The sequence below is a fragment of the Adiantum capillus-veneris genome, chromosome 8 (genome assembly GCF_014529385.1).
Source record: "Adiantum capillus-veneris isolate H3 chromosome 8, ASM1452938v2, whole genome shotgun sequence".
Taxonomy (NCBI): domain Eukaryota; kingdom Viridiplantae; phylum Streptophyta; class Polypodiopsida; order Polypodiales; family Pteridaceae; genus Adiantum; species Adiantum capillus-veneris.
The window spans coordinates 101,670,323-101,694,109 of NC_140938.1; positions in this window are offsets into that span (position 1 = coordinate 101,670,323).

Genomic DNA, 23,787 nt, shown 5'->3' on the forward strand with positions numbered 1-23,787 from the left:
AATGACCATGATCATCTACCCAATGCCCATGAGTTCCCGACAATGTGCAAACCGCTCTGAAGGTAATCCCTTTGTCAGAAGATCAGCAGGATTTTCAGTGGTGTGAATTTTGGCAAGCTGCAATCGCTTGTCCTCAAGCACCTCACAAATGAAGTGATACTTCACATCCACATGCTTTGTCTTTGCATGAAACACTAGATTCTTTGCCAATTTTATAGCACTCTGGCTATCACAATGTAACACGGACATCTCAACATTGATTCCCAAGTCTCCCACCAACCGACCAAGCCATATAGCTTCCTTGCAAGCTTCTAAAGCTGCAACATAGTCAGCCTCTGGTAGTAGACAAGGTAACACAATCTTGCAAACAAGATCGCCATGAAACTGCACCTCTAGGGAATTCAAAAACATAGCCTAAAGTGGACCTGCTCTTGTCCAAGTCTCCTACATAATCTGCATCCGTGTAACCCATTACACATGTTTCCTTTCTTCCAAAGCAAATGCACATGTCTTTTGTACCATTCAAATATTGCATAACCCCTTTCACTACCTCCCAATGTTTCTTGCCTGGATTTGACATATATCTGCTAACAACTCGCACTACAAAAGCAATATCAGGATGTGTAGCAATCATAGCATACATCAAACTCCCAACTACAGATGAATAAGGCACTTGTGCCATTTCAGCCTTTTTCTTTTCAGAGTTAGGAAAATCATTTTTAGAAAGTTTCACATATGGAGGCAATGGAGTACTCAATGCCTTCCCCATCTCCATATTGAAACAATTGAGCACTTTAGCAATGTACTCAGATTAAAACAAATAGACCAATTTCTTGCATTTGTCTCGCTTAATGCGCATGCCAAGGATATGGCTTGCTTCACCCATGTCTTTCATTTCAAAGTTTGCATGTAACTCTGAGTTCAAGGCTGAAATCTCATCCCTGCATTTCCCAGCAATTAACATATCATCCACATAAAGGACCAAAATCAGCAAACTACCATCTTTAGCTCACTTAGTGTAGAGGCAATGGTCCATATTGCTATGTTTGTAGCCTTGAGAGAGCATGAGCGAGAAGAATTTACGATACCACTCCCTTGATGATTGTTTTAGACCGTAAAGAATCTTTTCTAACTGACACACCAAGTCTTCATTGCCCTTCTCAACAAAACGCAAGTACACACCGCAGAGTAGTCATCTTGACAACCGGAGAAAAGATCTCATCAAAGTCAATACCCTGTTGCTGCTTAGATCCTTTAGCAACAAGTCATGCCTTGTACTTGGATTTATTATCATGAGGTGTAATTTTCTTCTTGTACACCCATTTGCATGGTAATTCCTTTTTACCTTTAGGCAACCAAACCAACTTCCAAGTTTGATTCTTATGCAACGAGTCCATTTCTGATTGCATAGCTTTCTCCCACTTTGCCTTGTTATCCATTGACATGGCTTCCTTATAGCAAGAAGGCTCTCCACAATCTGTCAACATAATGTAGTCCAATGAGGGAGTAAATCTATAAGGAGGCCTTGAAACTCTTGTAGACCTTCTAATAACTGCTTGAGTTGGTTGTCCCTCAACAACATCTTGTACTATAGGAGGATTCTGTACTTGTTGTCTGAAATTAGGCACTTCAGTCCTATTGTGGATAATTCCATCTTCTTGGAAGATAACTCTCCTGACCTCCACTATATGCACAGGCTTCTTATGCATCTTTTCTTCATTGAAGTATACATCATTGCTGCGAACTATCTTTTTAGCTTCAGGATCCCATAACCGAAATTCCATCTCACTAGGACTGCCATAACCAAGAAATATGCATTTCTTTGACTTAGGAGCCAACTTGCTTCAACACTCCTTTGGTCTTCCATGAACTATCACCAAATGTGCATAAATATCTTGCTTCATCCAATTTCCATGTACTAATCAAGCTTTTGGTGAGCTTCGGCACATGTCTCACATTCTTGAGCATGAATGAAGAACCATTTTGAAATTTCAGCTGCACATCATCGACACCAACTATGTCGCAAGCAAAATCATTGCCAAGACAAACACGACCTTTACGGGCTGCATCATATATACTGAACCGCTCTCTGTGAGGAGACACATGAAACGATGCACCTGAGTCAATAACCCAATCGTGTAAATCATAGTCATCAATGGCAACCAAAAATGTTGAATCCATGAAAAATGTGAGATAAATGTCTCCATCATAATCTTCAACAAAACATTGTTGATGTCATCAATCTTTATACTGCTCTCCTTAGTCTTGCCTTCTTCCTGTTTCTTGTTTTTACCTTTCTCTTGTTTCCACTTTCGACAGTCTTTCTTCATATGACCCTTTTTATGACAATAATAGTGAGGCGGTCCGGGGCGGGCAACAAGAAGAGCAACCTCTAGACACCCTTCAAGGCTCCCGTGCTGCTCAATGGGGCTGGGGCAAAACACAACACAAACCAAAACAACAAACCCACAGCCAAATCCCAACTACACAAGGGGCACCACCTAGTTTAAGAGCGAACTAGGACGCAAAAGAGGAGAATCGTTAGAGCAACCCACAAACAAGCAAGGAATTTACACTAACCCTAACACCAATGGAACACTCTCACACACTAAAACACGAGAGAGAGAGAGAGAGAGAGAGAGAGAGAGAGAGGGAGGGAGAGAGATAGTGCTCGGGCTGCTTTGAAACGTATCGGCAATGATCAAGCAAACACAACTATATATTTAAGAAAGAGAGAGAAAGGGGGAGGGGGTGCTTGTTGCATTAATACCTTCTTACAAATCTGTCATGACAAATCAAAGTGAGATTAGTATTTGTTCAACATAGCTTGCGTAAATTTCACCACAACACATCACAAGAAAAGCCACCCCAATCACTGTCTTAAAGTCAGGGGAGTCCTCTCCACCTTGTCGCCCTCTTACAGTATGTGGGATTTATGGCTAGATTGATGACAACACCAGAAACAAGCTATCAAGAACTTAACAAAAAACACCAAGACACTTACGCATCATTGTTGTCCATTACTTCACGTTGGAAGGGAGACAAAGTATCCAAGCTTAGTCCAAATCCACCCTCCTTGATTCAGCAAATGTTGGGCTTACACTAGTAGGAGAAATGATAGATTTCCTACTCTCAATTGAATGATCACTCTCTCTCTCTCTTACAATGGCATAGAGTTCCCTTGCTAATCCCCTATTACAACACATGCACATGCATAATACAATGAGCTTCCACTCAAGAGCTCCTTCTAGAGAGGTTGAGCTTGGCTTCTCAAGCTATAGCATAGTGCTCTTGCTTATGGCTCCCCCTTTTTGTGCTAGCTACACCCTCCTTTTATAGCAATTTTGAAGGCTAGGGTTACTCCTCTAACCATGGTTGGGTTAGATTTTCAGCAATTTATCTAATTTCTTTTGCTTGGAATTATCAAGAAGTTGGTGGGGAAAGAGAGAGGAGAGAAATGGAGGTGATAGGACTTTTCATAGTGGGTTAGTGTTAGTAGAGTTAGTATTAATTTACAAATGGAATTGGATATTTACAATGGGAGTATCCATGTAGGATACAAATAAGGAAGAAAAACTCTTAAGAGGTAAGAAAAGGTGGATTTCTTACAAGGTTGATGCTCCAAGTGTCTTGAGTAGGGCCAATTTTGACGCTTGTTGACGGTCCACTAGCTTTGAAGGTACATTTTTTCTCCACTCTTGACCTTCCTTGAGAGACAAGGTAATTGAAGCTGAGTAATCAACCACCATGATGCTGTCTTTTAAGAGAAGAGGCTGAATTTTGTGGTTTTTTTGAAAGATATGGGTAATTTGGAGGGGGAAAAATGAGACTAGGTGGTCAATTTTGGAATGGAATTGTGTGTGGGAGGTATGAGTTCACCATGGTTTCTCTTATTCTTCAAGGTTGAGGAGAAGGTGAGTAGGGTGCAGAGAGGAGGGGTGAGAGAGGTGGGGATGATGAGTGGAGAAGTGTGTGTGAAAGAGGAAAATGATAAAGTGGAAGAGAGAGTGTGGCTGCATAACATGGGAAAATTGGGGTCCACTAATAAAATCATAGCTCACAGCTCGTAGCTCAAAAAAATATGAAAACATTTGAGGCAAAAGTTCAGCCCACGAGCTACAACTTTTGTTTGTATCACCTTTTCAAATTCGGAGAGCAAGTGAACTTTAAAAATTCAGCAAAACCGACTGTTTTTTTCCACTGCAAAGGTCCTTGTGGGGTCCTTCTTTGGATGATTCTTTTGAATACCTCCAAGAGTGAGCCCTCCATAGTGCATGTATGCATGCCACCTACCCTTGACCTTATTTGGTAGGTCTATAATTGAAGATATTGTTGAGATCATGATATAAGTGAATAGTACAACTAAGAAAATCAAATATTGAGGGGTCTAAAAAATATGTGCATGTCAAATATAAATAATATAAGTGGAAAAAATATAAAGGGGTCAAAAGAAATCTCTCTCATTATGAGGCTACCATAAAAAGATAAATATTTATGGTATTCTAATTTTTTAGAAAAAAAACAAAAACAAAATAGATGTAGGAAGGGAAAAATCACAATAGTGAAAAAATATACACATAAATAAAACTAGTTTTTTTGGATTTTTGTTGGGGTGGAGTTACACCAAATATAAGAGAAGCTTACATGAAAATATTTCTATATGGAATAAAGAGTATGAAAAATGGTAAGAAAAATTGTGGTAATGGTGAGGCAATGTACAGAGCATAAATAACACACACCTAGGTAGAAATATTTAAATAAATATCAAAATAATTATGAAAAAATCTTTTATTTAGGCCCTATATACAAAGAAATATTTACATACGCATGGGCCATAATATACTTATTTTTTTTTATTATTTTTTTTATTTTTGGCTCAACTAGCGCAATGACTGGCTAATTGAGGGTTTTTTTAAGAAGATATGGGAAAAGTCCCGTGACTCACGCACGCCTATGTACAGTGAAATGGTAGGGATAGCTACAGTGTTTGGGTGATTTTGGTAGGGTGAGATAACTCACTGTGGCAATTACAAAGAGCCGAAAAACGGCTATCATTAGCCCTCCCCCTGGATGATGGTATATTCATGTACCATCATATAGCATCTTTTCCAAAGAGAGTGCTTCAGAGTCCTTGACGAGATCTTTATTGTTTGGCCCCTCAGAATTTTGGCTGGAGTTACACTCATGCTTCATGTAACAATACTTACATGAGACAACGGCCTTTGGACAGATCTTTGGTAGATCCTTTGGTAGAAGGCGACTCAAATAGGGCTTCAAGCGATACCCGTTTACTTTCCTGGAGTGCTCTTTACCATTCAAGTCCATAAGCTGATAGTAACTAGAATTGAAAGCCTTCTTGACTATGTATGGCCCTTGCCATCTAGTTTCAAATTTGGCATCAAAACGATTATTTAGTCGATTGTCATACCTTAGCACAAGATCTCCTTCATTGATGCCTTTGTCCTTCAGTTTCTTGTCAAGCTTCTCCTTTGTCTGTGTGGCTTTCCTCTTATAGCACTCGTATGCTGCTTCTCTTTTACACTCAAGCTCAGCTAAGGTAAGAAGTCGATCCATCCATGCTTCTTGATCATCTTGTGCTGATTTGCCATGAAGTCGCATTGTTGGAATGTTTAGCTCAATTGGCTGCAAAGCCTCTTGACCATAGACCAAGTGAAATGGTGTGAACTCCGTGGCTTCCCTATATGTGGTTCGATACGCCCACAAGGCACCATCCAAGAAATCATCCCACAACTTTGTCTTGTTTTTCACCATCTTTCTAATGATGCCTGCAATGACACCATTAGCTTTTTCTACCAAACCATTTGATTGGGGATAGTAGGGTGTACTTTGACGATGTAGAATGTGAAGTTCTTCACAGACTTCTGTGAGCAATCCCTTTCTAAACTCTGGACCATTATCAGAAACAATCTCCAAAGGTGTGCCAAATCTACAACAAATGTGAGTGTAGACAAATTTGCTCACTGTCTTCTCATTTACCTTTGCCACACTTTGTGCTTCCACCCACCTAGTCATATAGTCTACAGCCACTAGAATGTAGAGTTTACCATTTTTTGTCCTAGGCAGAGGACCCATAGCATCAATGCCCCACTTTTGAAAGGATCCATTTGCAAGCACGATTTTCCTTGGACCATAAACCAATCTTCTATTCCCATTTACCTGACAATTGTGACAACTTTTACACCAATGTTGGACATCCACATGCAAACTTGGCCAAACATACCCCGCAAGCAAAATCTTCTTCACAGTTAATTCTTGGGCAAAATGACCACCACATGCTTCTTCATGCAAACCTTTTAGAATGGCTCGAATTTCCTCAATAGTTGGTACTCTTCTGCACACTTGATCCTTCCCTCTTTGATAGAGGGAGCCTTCTAGGAAGAGATATGCGCTTGCCTTCTTCATGAGTCTCCTCTTCTGAGCTTCGTGAAGTCTTGTGGAAACTCGCCCTCCAAAATGTAGCTAATAATGGGAGTCAATGACTCCAATCCCTGGTATCTCGGTTGCTTGACAGTTGTTGCCACCATGATGACCTGCACTTCTTTCTCAACGCATGTAACTACTTTGTGCAAGTAAATCGGCATCTTCATTTTGTTTCCTAGGAATATGATATAGTTGCACTTCTTCAAATTGATTAAACAATCTACGAATGGCATGAACTTTTGTCCGTAAGCTTTCATTCTTGCATGCCCAAATGCCTAAAATCTGTTTAACAATGAGAAGTGCATCTCCCTTTACCATGAGGCGTTGTATCCCTTGGCCAATGCACATCTTCAAACCATGAATTAGTGTGTCGTATTCTGCTTCATTGTTGCTAGCTGAACTTGGTAGATTGAACTTCTCTTTCATGACCACCTCTCCACTTGGGTTGAGCAACACTAGCCCTCCCCCTGCTTTTCCTGTGGCTCGACAAAAAGCTCCATCAAAGAACAAGGTAAAAGCATTAGGAATACTTTTTGGTGGTGGTAATGGTAGGGTCTTTACTTCAGGCACCTTAATCTCCTTTTCATGCACCCTATAAGTGAGAATCCCTGCCAATTGTGCACGCACACTATCTTCTACCTTGAAAGAGTATTGAAACTCTTGCAACTCCATAATCCACTTTGAGATCCTAGTACTAAGATTCATTTAAGATAACACCCAAGGGAACAAATTCTCTGTAGTGAGAATTACAAAAGGTTTTGGTAGCAGGTAGGATCTAAAATTTCTCACCGCAAACATGAGAGAAAGCATCATGAGTTCTGCTTCTGTGTAGTCTCTCTCCAAAGCATTCATGACCCTACTAGCAAAGTAGATGGGTCGCATCCTTGTACTGTGGGGATCTTGTTGTAGCAACACAGCACCAATTGTTTCCCTTCCAACACTAGAGCTAACAAAGAATGTGTACTCCCAACAAGGAGGCATGAGTGTTGGTAGCTCTGACAAAATGACTTTAATGTTACAAAAATACTCTTCAAGCTCATCAGACCATACAGATTCTACTTGTTGTGTCAACTTTTGCAAAGGATGAAGCAACTCCGAAGCTAAGTGAATAAAGCGTGACATATACTTCACTTTTTGAATGAATCATATGACCTCTTTGAGATTCTTGGGTGAGGGGAGCTCAATAAGAGCCTTTGCCTTTGAAGGATCCACCTCAATGCCTTTATAGGAAACCTTGTGACCAAGCAAGATCACTTCATCCTCAGCTATGTGACACTTGTCGGGGTTGAGTTGACCTCCCATGTCATAGAGCTTCTTTAAACCTTCTTCTACCCTTTGTAGATGCAATGATTTTGAGCTATAAATGCAAAAATCATCAATAAAAACCCTAATGGACTTTCCAAAGAATGCTTGAAACACCATGTTCATGAAGCGTTGGAAAGTTGCAGGAGCATTTGTCAGGCCAAATGGCATGACTCTAAAAGCATAACAACCCCAAGGAGTGATAAAGGTTGTTTTCAATTGATCCTCCAATGCGATACCTATTTGAAAGTAACCCGAGTAGCCATCACACACAGAGTACTTCTCATGACCAGCTACTTCATTTAGTATCTCATCTTGAAATGGGAGGGGAAAGTGATCTCTTTTTGTTGCCTCATTAAGTGGACGATAATCCACACACACCCTCCACTTGCCGTTTTTCTTAGGAGTGACAACAACGGGAGAGACCCACTCTGAATTCTCCACTGGATAAATGAAACCTGCTGCTAGAAGCTTTCTTACCTCCTTGAGTAGAGCCTGCTCCTTAATGACTCCTAGCCTTCGTAGCTTTTGAGCCTTAGGTGTGGCCTCTGGCTTCAACTCAATCTTGTGTTGAACAACATCTACTCCACGCACATCGGTGTAGTCTTTAGCAAAAAGCTTCGGAAATTTCCTTAGCACACATTTGAACTCCTCTCTTTCATTCTTTGTAAGTGTTGTAGACAACATACCTTCCAACATTCCTTCATCTTCCACCTTTTGGTTCTCTTGGGAACCTACCTCTTCCAAACCTCGAGAAGAGGTCTCCTGGTTGTTTGGCTTAAACCTTACCCCCATGAGTTCAATGGAGGACTCCTCTTCAGTAATGCTGCCGCTACTTTCTTCTTTTGAAGTGTTTTAAGTCCAATCTTCTTCCGTCTCACTTCAAGATGATTCTTCATGGAGCTCCTCTTGGCGTTGCTCCTTCATGTCAAAGACAACCTTCTTGTGATTGTCATTCCTGCAAATTAGCTTTCCACTCTCCCAATCCTGCAAAGCTCGCATTTTCATTAGCCATGGTCTTCCTAGGATAAATGGATAACCACTTCCCTTGGTCGACATAACATAAAAATCCACCGCTTTCTTAATGCCAAAGGCCTCTACAAAGACATTTTTACAAATCCCTACACACCTAGCCTTGCTATTGTTTGCCATTTTCACCTTGATTTCAGGTGTCTCATGGATGTGCATGCCTAGTCTTTGCATGAGCCCTTCTGTCATGATGCAAATTTGTGCACCCCCATCCACTAGACCTTTCCTAACCAATCTTCCTTTTATGTAACAATCTAGCACAGGTGTAATATCCTCGTTCATTTCAGCATGTGCAATTTTTACAACAGAAAAACTCTCTTTTACCTTTCTCCTAGTGCTAACTGCCTTTGTTAAATCCCTCCTAACTTGTGGGCATAATGCAAGAAATTGAGGCCATGAGATATCAGGACCCTTACCTCGCATGTCTTCCAACAGGTTGTATGGAGCCATACCATGTCCAAGAGAGAAGTCTTGGAGATTGATACGACGTCGAGTCCTCTTAGCTTCCTTGGTCTCCTTTGCCTTCTTGCCTTGTCCATGGTCACTCTGTGATGGGACACCCTCTTTCTCTTTACCTTTTCCTCAACCACGCTTAATGCCATTTGCTTCCATGTCAACCTCATTTGAGTTTGTCACCTCTACCACATGCACATTTGGATTTGGCAAAGGTGGAACTCCTTCTACCCCTTGTGGAGGTGGTCTTGGTCCATTTGGTCTTTGTAGAAGCCTTGGTTGTTGACCAGTTCCTTCACCTGCATTCATCACTGGGTAATTCAAGTTAGGTCTCCCTGGCTCCCCACGGGGCCAAGGACAATTATACATCCCATGTCCAGACTCTCTGCAATTCCAACATTGCAAGACTCTCCTAGGTCGTGGATCTCGCTCTTCAGACTTCTTTGCTTGTCCCTTTGGACCTACAGCTTGTGCAAGGTGAATTGACAGGCTGCTTAAAGATTCGTTTAACTTCTCAATTACTTCCGCCGTTACCTGAGGAATCTCCCTCGATGTTGATGCTTGTGACTTACCTTTGGGTCTAAGACCTTCTATTGGAACCTCTCCCCTTAAGCACTTGAGTTTCCTATATTTCTCAGCAGCCCTAGTTTCAGCTGCATCAAAGGTAGCGGGTGCACCCGCCTCAACTTTTACCTTAAGGTCAGGAAAGAGTCCGGCTATGAACCTCTCCTTCTTTAGAAATTCTGCACCATCACCAGGGTTAGCAACATTTCGTATCCATAGAGCCCAAAGACGTAGAAACTCTTGCTTGTACAAGTAGTAGTCATCTAAGTCTTTTTGCTTATGAGAAACAATGTCTTGCCATAATTTTTGAGTGTTTTGGGGATCAAAGAAGTATTTCTTGAAACGATTCAAAACTTCTGTGTAATTCCCCTTAACTTCCTCAGGCAAAGAGTCAAACCAAGTACTAGCATCTTTCCTAAGGACCACCTCAAACATTTCTACACGTTCTTGATCAGTTATTATCCTCTTGATACGGCAAGACATCTTGAAATTTGCTAAAAATAATTCTGCATCCTCTCCAGGCTCTCCAAAGAAAAGAGGATATCCAGACATTTGGCGTTGGCTCTCCATTGAATTGATTTCAAAGTGACGCGTTTTTGTTTTTTTCTTTCTTTAAAAGATTTACACAATAATATTTTCTAAACTGCAATCTATTCTATAACAAAATAAAAATATTCACATCAAATGACCTATGATAATCAATAAGAGGTAGAATGACAGGGTTTGGTGACGCGAGAATTTCTCCTGCTCTTTGGGCACCAAACATGAATACCATACGTTGTTGAAAATGGATTTTTCTACTAATTGCAATGTTTACTCTAATGTGTGGAGTGAAATGAAAGGGAAAAACCTGTATTCCTGGGCCATTATCCATGGTCTATGCATGACCTAATTCTTAAAACAAAACAAAAATATAGACGTCCAAACTAAGGTCGTACCTAATGAGAGGCAAAATAAAAGGATTTACTGATGCGTTTATCTCTACCAACCTAAGAGGTCCTAAAATTCTACGAATTACTCGCTGAAATTGCAACTTAGTACTAACAATTATGTGTACCTTTTGCCTTGCAATGGGAATGAAGGGATCATACAAATTCTTGTGATTCATGCAAGCTACTTGATTATGCTAAAGGTTGAGCCTTCACAAAACATACACAAGCCTGTCCTCAGTGGGGGCACCAATTTGAGGCGGTCCGGGGCGGGCAACAAGAAGAGCAACCTCTAGACACCCTTCAAGGCTCCCGTGCTGCTCAATGGGGCTGGGGCACAACACAACACAAACCAAAACAACAAACCCACAGCCAAATCCCAACTACACAAGGGGCACCACCTAGTTTAAGAGCCAACTAGGACGCAAAAGAGGATAATCGTTAGAGCAACCCACAAACAAGCAAGGAATTTACACTAACCCTAACACCAATGGAACACTCTCACACACTAAAACACGAGAGAGAGAGAGAGGGAGGGAGAGAGATAGTGCTCGGGCTGCTTTGAAACGTATCGGCAATGATCAAGCAAACACAACTATATATTTAAGAAAGAGAGAGAAAGGGGGAGGGGGTGCTTGTTGCATTAATACCTTCTTACAAATCTGTCATGACAAATCAAAGTGAGATTAGTATTTGTTCAACATAGCTTGCGTAAATTTCACCACAACACATCACAAGAAAAGCCACCCCAATCACTGTCTTAAAGCCAGGGGAGTCCTCTCCACCCTGTCGCCCTCTTACAGTATGTGGGATTTATGGCTAGATTGATGACAACACCAGAAACAAGCTATCAAGAACTTAACAAAAAACACCAAGACACTTACGCATCATTGTTGTCCATTACTTCACGTTGGAAGGGAGACAAAGTATCCAAGCTTAGTCCAAATCCACCCTCCTTGATTCAGCAAATGTTGGGCTTACACTAGTAGGAGAAATGATAGATTTCCTACTCTCAATTGAATGATCACTCTCTCTCTCTCTTACAATGGCATAGAGTTCCCTTGCTAATCCCCTATTACAACACATGCACATGCATAAGACAATGAGCTTCCACTCAAGAGCTCCTTCTAGAGAGGTTGAGCTTGGCTTCTCAAGCTATAGCATAGTGCTCTTGCTTATGGCTCCCCCTTTTTGTGCTAGCTACACCCTCCTTTTATAGCAATTTTGAAGGCTAGGGTTACTCCTCTAACCATGGTTGGGTTAGATTTTCAGCAATTTATCTAATTTCTTTTGCTTGGAATTATCAAGAAGTTGGTGGGGAAAGAGAGAGGAGAGAAATGGAGGTGATAGGACTTTTCATAGTGGGTTAGTGTTAGTAGAGTTAGTATTAATTTACAAATGGAATTGGATATTTACAATGGGTGTATCCATGTAGGATACAAATAAGGAAGAAAAACTCTTAAGAGGTAAGAAAAGGTGGATTTCTTACAAGGTTGATGCTCCAAGTGTCTTGAGTAGGGCCAATTTTGACGCTTGTTGACGGTCCACTAGCTTTGAAGGTACATTTTTTCTCCACTCTTGACCTTCCTTGAGAGACAAGGTAATTGAAGCTGAGTAATCAACCACCATGATGCTGTCTTTTAAGAGAAGAGGCTGAATTTTGTGGTTTTTTTGAAAGATATGGGTAATTTGGAGGGGGAAAAATGAGACTAGGTGGTCAATTTTGGAATGGAATTGTGTGTGGGAGGTATGAGTTCACCATGGTTTCTCTTATTCTTCAAGGTTGAGGAGAAGGTGAGTAGGGTGCAGAGAGGAGGGGTGAGAGAGGTGGGGATGATGAGTGGAGAAGTGTGTGTGAAAGAGGAAAATGATAAAGTGGAAGAGAGAGTGTGGCTGCATAACATGGGAAAATTGGGGTCCACTAATAAAATCATAGCTCACAGCTCGTAGCTCAAAAAAATATGAAAACATTTGAGGCAAAAGTTCAGCCCACGAGCTACAACTTTTGTTTGTATCACCTTTTCAAATTCGGAGAGCAAGTGAACTTTAAAAATTCAGCAAAATCGACCGTTTTTTTCCACTGCAAAGGTCCTTGTGGGGTCCTTCTTTGGATGATTCTTTTGAATACCTCCAAGAGTGAGCCCTCCATAGTGCATGTATGCATGCCACCTACCCTTGACCTTATTTGGTAGGTCTATAATTGAAGATATTGTTGAGATCATGATATAAGTGAATAGTACAACTAAGAAAATCAAATATTGAGGGGTCTAAAAAATATGTGCATGTCAAATATAAATAATATAAGTGGAAAAAATATAAAGGGGTCAAAAGAAATCTCTCTCATTATGAGGCTACCATAAAAAGATAAATATTTATGGTGTTCTAATTTTTTAGAAAAAAAAACAAAAAACAAAATAGATGTAGGAAGGGAAAAATCACAATAGTGAAAAAATATACACATAAATAAAACTAGTTTTTTTGGATTTTTGTTGGGGTGGAGTTACACCAAATATAAGAGAAGCTTACATGAAAATATTTCTATATGGAATAAAGAGTATGAAAAATGGTAAGAAAAATTGTGGTAATGGTGAGGCAATGTACAGAGCATAAATAACACACACCTAGGTAGAAATATTTAAATAAATATCAAAATAATTATGAAAAAATCTTTTATTTAGGCCCTATATACAAAGAAATATTTACATACGCATGGGCCATAATATACTTATTTTTTTTATTTTTTTATTTTTTATTTTTGGCTCAACTAGCCCAATGACTAGCTAATTGAGGGTTTTTTTAAGAAGATATGGGAAAAGTCCCGTGACTCACGCACGCCTATGTACAGTGAAATGGTAGGGATAGCCACAGTGTTTGGGTGATTTTGGTAGGGTGAGATAACTCACTGTGGCAATTACAAAGAGCCGAAAAACGGCTATCAATAGCACTCAATGTCTTTTCGGCCACGTGATTTGCTATGAGATTTTCCTCTCTGATTTTGCTTGTCTTTTTCTTGTGATCAACCACGGGCAACGAGAGTATTGCTAGTACCACAAGGAGAATCAAGATTCTTCCTGCTAACCTCTTCAATAAGCAAACTGCCCTCAACATCAGCACATGTTAAACCATTAGGAGGTGCTGAGTTACTTATGGCTGTGCGAAAAGTATCCCAACTTTCTGGCAACGTAACTAGCAAGAACATTGCTTTGACCAAATTATCGAAATTGACTCCCTACGCAGAAAGCTGAATAAAAATTTTGTTGAACTCATTGAGATGGTTGCACATGGGTGTGCCCTCATCCATCTTCAAATCAACTAACTTTTTCAGCCAATAAACTTGTGATGCTGCACTTTGCTTCTCATACAGGTCACATAACTTCTTCCACAGCTCATAGCTAGTCTTTTCCATGTTCACATTGAAGTACACATTCTTTGACAAAGTCAGCATGATGGTGGACCTGGCAAGCTCATCCAACTCCTACCAATCATACTCATCCATATCCTTAGGCTTTATCCCTTTTATCGGCCGGATCTGCTTCTTTTGTACTAAGACATTGTAAATTTGTTCCTTCCAAAATGGGAAGTTAGTGCCATCTAACTTGTCAATGTTGAACAAAGAGTTCTCTGATGATGAAACCATCACTTGACAAGGAACAAAATCTGTGTACAATGACTGAAATGCTGATCAAAGTGGCTAAACCAGCAAGATAGAATCTCAAAAAACTGTCACTGTCAGTGTCTCCAACTCTAGAAGAGTGTCTTTGACCAACTGAACACTGTTAAACGCATACGCATAAAGATGACAGCAATGCCAACAATGGCGGGTCAATAGATGCACACCAATATTGCACTAATGCATAAACATACATCGTATGTCAATGCCAAAACTATGGGGATGTCGGGGGCTCGCTCCAAAACCCGTATCACCAAAAGGATTTCCATATTTGAGAATCCCCCAGCTCAATAAAACCTTACCATGACCCTCAACAATAGGCTTTGCATATTTCCATCACAATACATAAACTGCATAAGATCTTACATCAACCACAGAAACTCTTTTCTGTAACCGCTGCGGCAGTTTCTGCCACAGCTAGAAAATTATGCAAGAGAGAATAAGAATCGATATTTATTTGCATACTTATCCTTGCTAGTAGCAAAAGGTGTTTTGAAAACCGTGCATTTGGGATTCTTAATGGTGGGTCATACACGTGAGGACATAGATGCAATGTTTAGAAGGTTCTCAGAGAGATTACGAATAGGAATGACCTACACTTTTCCACATTTGATGGAACATTTTCAAAAATGTGAAAGTTCAGCTCTATCACCATTTTTTATGACGCAAGTTCCTGACTTCAAATCCTTTGTTAAAGGGTACATGTGTGATGGACAAGATGCTCTTGTTGGACACTCTAAGCCACTTCAATTTCGTTTCTTTATGCAAGGTGAAGTCCCAGTAATGCAGTACAAAATTCACCCCAAATCACCTGATTGGATGCCAAGGGAGTCAGGAATTGAGTTGTGGAAAAAAGATGATCAAGGGAAACCACAATTGTTAGTAGGTTGTCCAGATATGGTTCCTATAGCAGACTATGTGAGGGATAGTCCGCTTGTTATTCAAGGGATTAAGAAATATCTTGAATTTTGGCAAAGATGGACTCTACTAAAGGGAAAGGAGCATGATCCTACAAAATACATGGAGCGAGTTATTATTTATTGGCAAAAAATAATTAGTGAGCTTGAACAACCAACCAATAAACAAATTGGTGAATATACATCATTTTGGCCAAAGACTACAGGGATTCATCAAATGCAGCAGATAGAGAAAGACACAGGTGAGTTTCAAGGATATGAAGAATTGAATGATCACTATGTCAGTCCTCAAAGTACAAGGCCACAGGAAGCTTTTAGGCCTCAAATTGATGTAAGGAAAAGGGATTTTGTTCTTGTGAGATCCGCAGATCCAGAATATCCGATATGGCTAGGATTTGCAGAGTCAAATGTTGATGTAGACAGCTCATCTCCTAACTACAAGAAAGTTTTCATTCAATATTGGGCACCAAAACATCGGAAAAAAGATATATGAGGATTGTTGGAAAAAGAATTGGTGCTGCAATCTTGCTGACCCAAAGCATTAGGAGTGTGTTGATGCAGTTCTGTGGTCATAGACTCCAAGGGGTGAAAGACTTGCATAAGCAATTAAAATCCCGTCCAATGTTGTGGAGAAAGCATTATAAAGTATCAATTAATACCAACATGAAAATAAAATTTTGGATGGGACAAAGAAGGTGTTTCTCAACACCACCATTTTCTTGAGAATCTATCTCTTTGTCTAATGTAACACAAGTCCTCAAGACAAGTCCCAAAATAAATGAAATTTTCCCAAATCAAATGGAAATAGGAATCCATAGGCATTGAAATCAGTCCCAAAGTTGTGGAATTTTTCCATTTCATCTAAAAGAGTGTTGATTCATCACTTGCCAAGCAAGGTACAGAGAAAATTGAAAATGCGAATTTTGATGTAAGTGCATCTAACTTGTCACTTTTAATGCAATCGGATGATTTTGCATTCCCTTCATTAGAAGCACCAGTAAAAACACTGCAAGTTCAAAATGAGCATAAAGATGCACAGACACCTGAAAGGCTTAAAATTGATTCTTTGAACAACAAATTCTTGCATGAATTTAGTCAAGGTATAGAGATGTCATCTAATATTGAAAAGACTGTTAGGGTTGCAAATAATTATGCATCCACTACCACAAGTGTGCAATCATTCACGAGTCTAAGGGACACATCAAATAGAATAATGTTAGCTTTGTATGGTACACATAATTCATATGCACACTATGTAGACCAAAAAGGGAAATTGTTCAAAAAGGATCAACCAGTGTTTGAACGGCCCACATACCAGCTCATAGAAGTGCGTCCAGTGATAGATCAGAAAGGATGGTTCATTTCAGAGGAAAGAATCTATTATATCACATCCTCTCTAGAGCTGAAGGATATTACCCGAGTGAACCCAGAAATCTATTCAGAGCCAAACTCTATTCCATCGAAAATCAAGCTTCGATGTTGTGACCAAACGAGCATATACTTTGATCAAAACAGTTGTAGATATAGACGAGAGTCTAGCATCTATGATGCCTTGGGTCCTAAAATCACAGAATTTCATATCATGGGACACCCATGGGATAGACAATATCAGGGCAAAGATAGTGCTATTTATAGCTTAACTTTGTTGGAATTAGGGTTGAAGAGAAACACACACAGCTTGGAGAAGACGAAGGAAGCTCAAGGCACACAATAGAGAGTGTATTCCTTAGTGTGCAATGGAAAGATAGATAGCCCTAGAGTGATGGGCGTATATACAATGCACGGGGGAAAAAACCTCCTAAAGAGGGAAAAAATGCCCCGGCGGTCCTAGTGTGTTCACACACATCACTACCACATGTATATGGTAACAAATCCCCCCTGGAGTGATGCGGTGAACGAGAGCTGGCACATGAGTAAAGGGAAGTGCCATGCCCTGAGGACAGGATCAGTCCACAAAGGGGAGTAAGCCCAAAGCTTTGCGGAAAGCTTCAAGCTTCTCACGAGACAATGCCTTTGTGAAAAGATCTGCAAGGTTGTCCTGTGTTGGCACATAAGCCAAGCTGATCTCTCTTGCTGAGAGCCTCTCCCTGACATAGTGGTAATGCACCTCAATGTGCTTTGTGCGAGCATGAAAAACTGGGTTCCTCGCAACTGCCAATGCGCTCTGACTGCCAGTGTAGATAGTGTTGGCAGTGTCCTGTCCAACACCCAAGTCAGCCATAAGGCGTCTGAGCCATACACACTCAATCGTAGCTGTGAAGACTGCCCTGTACTCAGCCTCACAACTCGAAGTGGCCACAGTAGGTTGCTTCTTGCTCAACCATGATATACATGAACTGCCAAGCATGAAACAAAAACCACTTGTGGACACTCGCGTGTCAAAACAACCAGCCCAATCTGAGTCCGAAAAAGCATGTAAGTCTGGTGGCAATGATCCCCCCTTGGGATAAAACAAGCCAAGATGTAAAGTGCCACTAAGGTAGCGGAAAATCCTCTTGACAGCCTGCCAATGCTTAGACCCTGGGCTATGCATAAATCTGCTGACCTGCGAGACTGCAAACTGAATATCTGGCCTCGTGTTGCATACATAAATGAGGCAGCCAACAGCAGTTTGGTAAAGAGTGACATCAGCAGGATCGCCAGCATCATGTAGACTCAACTTCAAACCTGTTTCCATGGGAGTGGCAATAGGTTTGCAATCCTCAAGTCCAAACTTACATAGCAATGTCTCTATGTAACTTTTCTGACACAAGGCAATACCACCATCACACTGCTTAAACTGTATACCCAAGTAATGATGCAACAGCCCCAAATCTTTCATCTTGAAAGTAGCATTCAAATCAGCCTTAAATTCAGCAATATGTCTCTCATTTGGTCCAGTGATCAGCAAATCATCAACATAAAGAACCACAATGAGAAATACATCATCCTCACGCTTTACATACAATGTGCTTTCTGTTGGACTGTTACGAAAGCCTCGTTTAACCAAATGAGTGTCAGCTTTCTCATACCAAGCACGAGGAGATTGCTTCAACCCATACAAAGCCTTCTTACATTTGCACACTTTGTCCTCTTGTCCTTTTATGACAAAACCGCGAGGCTGCGTTACATAAACTTCCTCAAATATGTCACCATTCAAGAAAGCAGTAACAATGTCTGATTGATGTACATCCCAACCAAAATGAGCTGCCAATGCACATAGAAAACGCACAGTAGTCATACGACAAGTGGGAGCAAAAGTCTCTTCATAATCTATGCCTTTTTGTTGTGCATAACCCTTTGCAACAAGTCGAGCCTTATGGCGATCGATCTCACCATCCGGCTTGCGTTTCAACTTGTAAACCCACTTCGTACCAATGGCCTTTTTGCCAGGAGGCAAATCACATAAAGTCCATGTGTCATTCTCTATAAGTGCATCATATTCTGATTTCATGGCAGCAATCCAATTTTCTAAATTATGTGCTTCATCAAAAGACAGAGGCTCCTCAACATCATGTAAACTAGACACAGCCAAAGCATAACAATCTGATGCATAAGATGCATGGCGAGAGCCTGAACGAGTACGACTAGATAAAGGTGCATCCAATTTACTGTCACGCAAAGTGTGCACCAGCCATTTTTGCATACCTCTAGCCTGCTCATTTTCAGCCCTTTCCTCATCAAGTACATCATGTACATCTGCATCAGTAATAGGCTGTTCTAAAACATTTTCAGAAACCCCCATAGGCTGTACATTTGCCTCATTGGAACTTACATTCGTATTTCCACCACTGAAAAGAGGCAACAAAGTGTCATAAATGTCCTGTGAGCTTACATTACTGTCTCTAGTACATGACAGCAAGGGTTGAACAGAATCTTCCACAAACACTACATCCCGTGAAACCAAAATACGTTTTGTTTGCGGATGATACAACCTGTAACCTTTGCTTTCAGCACTATAACCAACAAAAATACATTTGACAGCCTTATCATCCAATTTTCTGCGTTGCACTTGTGGCACCAAAGCATATGCCAAACAGCCAAAAACACGCATGTGCTCAATAGAAGGTTTTCTATCATGCCATGCTTCATATGGAGTAATAGACTGCAAAGCTTTCGTAGGACACCTGTTAAGTACATAAGTGGCACACATGATGGCCTCAAGCCAAAAAGAATGCGGCAAAGCTTGACTTTTGACCATACATCGTGCCATTTCCGTTAGTGACCTGTTTTTCCTCTCAGCAACACCATTTTGCTGAGGTGTATAAGGCACTGTACATTGGTGTTTTATCCCACGACTAGCCAGAAATGCATTAAATTCATGAGACATATACTCCCCCCCTCGATCGGAACGGAGGGTGCCCATAGTACATTTTGAGACATTTTCAGCCATAGCCAAAAATTGTTTGAAGCACATAAAAACTTCGGACTTTGCTTTAAGCGGAAATACCCATGCATGCCTGGAGTAATCATCAATGAAAGTCACGAAGTACAGGTAATTGCCCAAGGACGGAGTTTGCATGGGCCCACAAACATCACTATGCACAAGCTGCAACCTGCATGTGGCCCTAACTGGACCATCCTTTGGAAACTTAGAACGCTGCATTTTACCCAGAATACAGCCTTCACAAAAATGTTTGATAGGTGCTTCAAGAGGCGGCAAAGAAGCAACCATATCAGATTTCTGCAAACGCAGCAAACTGGCAAAATTCAGATGACCAAAACGTGCATGCCAAAGTTTTGCATCTGAAATAGCCCTTGAATCTGCAACAGCATTTGCAAAATTTTGTCCACACTTGTCCTACAAAGTGAGCTTATACAGCCCACGGCACAAAAGCCCAGATGCAACAATTTCATCACCAAAACTGAGATCATGAACTGTACATCTGTCATCCACAAATTTGACTACAAGTCCAAGTCTAGCAAGTGCGGATACAGACAAGAGATTCTTCTTGATCCCAGGTACATAAAGTGCATCAACAAGTGTGAAGGAACTGCCATTAGCAGCAGTGAGCACAATCTTTCCAACTCCCTGAACTGGATAAGAGGCGTTGTTGGCACAAGTGACTGAATTCCCATGAGGGACAGACTCGAGAGAGGTAAACAATTCACGATGTGAGGTAATGTGCTTTGTAGCACCACTGTCGAAATACCACACATGTGAATCTGCAGCAACTGACAAGCATGCATCATGGACAGCAGGATTGTAAGTGCACTCTGCCCTAAAAGCCCATTATGCATCAACATCAGCATCACAATCTCCTTTCACAGAAGACTCAACAATGGCTGCATTTGTAGTGGAACCAGCATTTGCAGTGGAACCAACCTCTTTCTTCTTAGCCTCTTTGGCCTTCAACTTAGGACACGACTTGATCAAGTGATCATTGGCTTTACAATAATGGCAACGCATCTTCTTTTTGCCCTTATCACCAGAATTGCCAGACGAAGTGCTGCCAGCAGAAGCATTAGGAACAGAATTTTTGCCACTCGCAGCAGAACCATAAGAAGTGGCTGCATTACTGTTACCACCCTTTCTTTGAGAAGCAATAAAAGCCTGTTCAACTGCACGCTGCCTAGTCCTGTTTTTTCTAGAAAGTGACTCTTGCAACAGCAATGTGCATAATGCATCAAACTTGACAACTTCAGGATTTCCTTGGGTCATCAGTCTCCAAGTACTAGCAAAAGTCTGGTAGGAATCTGGTAAGGCATCAAGAACAGTCTGCACAAGGGAACTGTCAGAAATGACTTCACCTGCAGAGATGAGTTGCTCATTGATATCCTTGACACTAGCAAGGAAAGTGTCCATATCATCTTCCTCATGCATAATCTTCGACTCTAGCTCTTTACGCAGCAAAGCAATTTTAGCCTCATTGCGGCTTGCATAAAGACCTGCTAGAATATCCCAAGCCTGTTTTGCAGATTTTGCTGAACGGATGTGAGGAATAATGGTGCGCTTCACAGACAACGCAATCAATGCATGAGCCTGCGCATCCTTAGCATCCCAACGAGCTTGTTCTGCTGTAGGCAAAACAACTCTAACAGCTGCAATCCTTGCAGCAAGACCTGCAACATCCTCAATATCGCCTACATCTTCAGAACCAGGACGTACATCAATGCCCTGCACAATGTTCCAGACACCTTTTGACACAAGAACGTGTTGCATCATATAAGCCCACATAGGGTAGTTGTCCCCATCCAACCTGTCCTCAGCAGCAAACATCTTGAACACATCTGTGTTGTTGTTGTCAGCCATGGTAAATGCTGCACCTGATGTGAAAACTGCCCGAAAATAGGAGAAATGGAGCGGGAACAACTTGTGCTATATAGCACAAACCGTAGAAGACTATAAGGCACCTGTTATGCAGAAAACGGCACTGACAGAAAATCTGCACAAAATGACGAATAACCTGTGCAGTACTGCCCGTAGTGGAAACGGAGGCCGAAATATTTGTCGACCTGCGAACGCTTGCCAAAGCTCACTGAAATCGGAGAAAGTGAGCAGGCGTGTGCTGGAGCAGCTGGCGACTAAGCCCGGGAGGACGTGACCTGCTCTGATACCAATTGTTGGAATTAGGGTTGAAGAGAAACACACACAGCTTGGAGAAGACGAAGGAAGCTCAAGGCACACAATAGAGAGTGTATTCCTTAGTGTGCAATGGAAAGATAGATAGCCCTAGAGTGATGGGCGTATATACAATGCACGGGGGAAAAAACCTCCTAAAGAGGGAAAAAATGCCCCGGCGGTCCTAGTGTGTTCACACACATCACTACCACATGTATATGGTAACAAACTTGGGAAATAATTTGTTTCACAAAGATACATAGGAAACTATGCAGAGGTTTACAGATTCCAAACATCAACAATGCTACCCAAAGTGTGCCTTCACAATCCGAAAAGGTGAGACTAAACCAGAGCCAAACAATTTTGAACTCTTACAATGAAGCAGGTTATAGTGATCACCCTAGGAAGGGGGGAGCTGTAAATCCATCAAGTTCAACTTATGTACCAGGAAATGCTACACCAGTTAGAAGCCCTAGAGCTTCTAGCCAACAGACCTCTTCAAAGCAAAAACCATTGAAAGATCATATGGTTGTTGGAAGTTTTCAAGTGACCCAGATCCCATCAGAGTCTGCAGACAAATGCCTCTATGAAGATCATCAAGGACAGAAGTTTCAGCTGATCTCCACAAGTCAAAGCCAAAAACCGACAAATCCAATAGTGTGTTCAAACAGTATGCTCAACAATTGCAAAAAAGTGTAGTATCACACTCATATGAGTCAACATCAACGGAAGCAGGTGTTCAAAGAAAAGAAAATGTAGATAAAGCTCAACCAAAGGACACACCACTCTTGAGATAATCAAGTGTAACATTATTGGTGAACACGAAGAAAAGCTGTCAAGAGAAGTAAAACTAGATTTTCAGTTAGACAAAAACCTCATGTCTTTTTGCACTTGGAAAAGATGTGTCCAACCACAGCTGGAAGATGCTCTTGAATTTGTGAGCATATCTAGAAACAAATGACCAGAATGCTGGGGAATCATCTCCACCACCATTGAAGTAAGTTCACAGATCATCATAGCTCAATTCCATGTGATCATAGCAAAGGATATGCCAGATGACATCATAATGGGAATGCCAATGGCCCAGAAGATGTTAGAGATACAGAGTTCCATGAAGATGCAGTCTTCAGTGACAACCAAGAATGGAGATCAAGATTGGTCACTCGTGGATGACAGCACAAAGTCCTCAAGCACGGTTAAAATGGAGACTTATATCAAATCAGATCTTATTGAAGATGATTCATCTCCATCAATCGAAATTTTAGAAGAGCTTAAAGAAAATCAGGCAATAGCATATGCAAATCAAACGGAACAAAGAACAACCACAGAAGCTATTGAGCAAAGAATGCCACCAAAGACAGAAATTAAGAACAATGAGGTTGCAAAAAGTCAAAAAGCAATAGGAAGTCCAAAGATCGAGACATTGCTAGTTGAATCAGCCAATGTAAGTCAAATTGAAAAACGAAGTCTCAAGCTACCCTCCATAGAGACATAGTTAGATCAAGATGAGACCATAACAAAAACAGGACAAAAATCTTCAATAGAACCTGCAATGAGAATAGCTATAGTTCTCAGCATTACAAAAGGAGCAACTGTTACATGCAATGCTCTATTGGATAAAGAAGCAAAGTACAATATGGTTGCAAACAACATCCAGAGTATTCTAGAGATTACTCAAGGCAAGCTAGATAACAAGGAAACCATAAGGCTACAAGTCTAAAAGAAATGGTTGCTACCCTTAGCATCCAACAACATGAAGAGCAAGTAAAGTTTTAGGTGAAGCCTTCAAAGAAAATGCTTGCAAATGTCATCCTTGGACATCAGTGGTTAGATCAACACAAGGCCTATAAAGAAGATACATTGATAATACTCTCTTTTCCAAGAGGTAGCCAACAACATTTACAGGTACCGTTAATGCTAGATTCCGATTTGTAGAAGTCA